The following is a 1,273-nucleotide window of genomic DNA, read 5'->3' as shown; positions in this document are numbered from 1 at the left end:
TTTTACAGAAAACAATATACCTTTTAGAATACACCTTTCAATTTATCATGCATCGATGAATGGCAGCAGTCAGCTGCAGTAAGACTGCAGTACGACATTTTTCCCTTATCCATCGGCAACAGTGAGGTTCGTTGCCAGACAACGCGCCAGTTCACGGTCTGACACGATCACGTTAAGAAGTTGTGTATGTTCGCGCTTCGGATTTATTGTGACGAACCCTTGCTCTTCTAAAATTCTCCAGCAATTTTAGTTAGGGTAATTTTACATCATTCTTTGGTTGAAACTATCTCATTATAATTGTGAAATATATCCAACAGCGAAAAGCTTGTGACAAACAGACTACATGAAACAAAACAAAAAATCGCGAGGACCTTTCCTGTCAAGCAATTTACACCTGTCAGAGGAAACAGGCATAGGGGACGACCAAGGGGAGGCAGGTGCAAGTATTAGTGTTTGAATCGGAGCCTCGTGCTTACCGGTTTTCCATTGACTAGGTCTCGTGTGCTGAGAGTGAAAGCATTTTGGGATATTTAGCATGTGGTTTGGCAGAGGAGAATCGTGATGTGTAGGGAATTGATAAATTTTAGTCCGTGAAGACAGGAGAAATGTGTGTTTCTCCCATTCATTTCTAAGTAAGGTAAGATGAGGGGAATTACCTGTTTCCTGGATATTCTGGAAAACTCGTTTTCCACTCCTTCGGGAATCAGCATACTAAAGAAAATTTTTTTTGAAAAGAATATGAAACAACTCGATAATTTCCCTCCGAAAATGTGGTTTTGACGTGTGTTATTCCAAGTAACTGAAACGACCCATAGACGTAATATGCACATAATATTGTGTGTGTTTGGGTCTGTCTGACTGCCAGCGTGTGCTTGTTTACGTAGTGCATATAACTTAATCGTTGAGACAGACGGACAAACGCCGAGAGAAATGAATACCTTCCCGGGTGGCGCCCGGGGTCACACATTTCACCTCATATCTGCCGTAACCTCTCCTACCACGCTTTTATTTTCCTTAGCAGTATGCAATGAAAATGAAATTTCATTTAACACTGATTTGATGTTTGGTAAATCATTAATAGCAATTGACCTTGTTGATTATGATGGGAATCCCAAGGTGTACGAATGTAGTTGGATTTCGTCCTCAGTTAAAACTATTAATATCTGACGAGGCTCACTTTATATACGGGTACGAGGCCGACAGGAATTTGTCCAAATCGATAGCGAAGGATCACTTTAACGGGGAATTTCCACGCGCGTGTGCAGGATTTTCT

General features: G+C 41.2%; 1 protein-coding gene across 1 annotated transcript in view; it reads left to right on the top strand.

Moving 5' to 3' along the window:
- Positions 1–164: 164 nt before the first annotated feature.
- The window catches only part of LOC119591374 (flocculation protein FLO11-like), a gene marked incomplete at its 3' end in the record, with an annotated part of 85,043 nt that continues 83,934 nt past the window's right edge, over positions 165–1,273 (top strand). The window contains 1 exon segment of the mRNA XM_037940116.1: positions 165–255.

This window comes from Penaeus monodon, chromosome 28 (genome assembly GCF_015228065.2).
Source record: "Penaeus monodon isolate SGIC_2016 chromosome 28, NSTDA_Pmon_1, whole genome shotgun sequence".
In the NCBI taxonomy this organism is placed as follows: domain Eukaryota; kingdom Metazoa; phylum Arthropoda; class Malacostraca; order Decapoda; family Penaeidae; genus Penaeus; species Penaeus monodon.
This window is presented reverse-complemented; position numbering and strand designations above follow the sequence as displayed.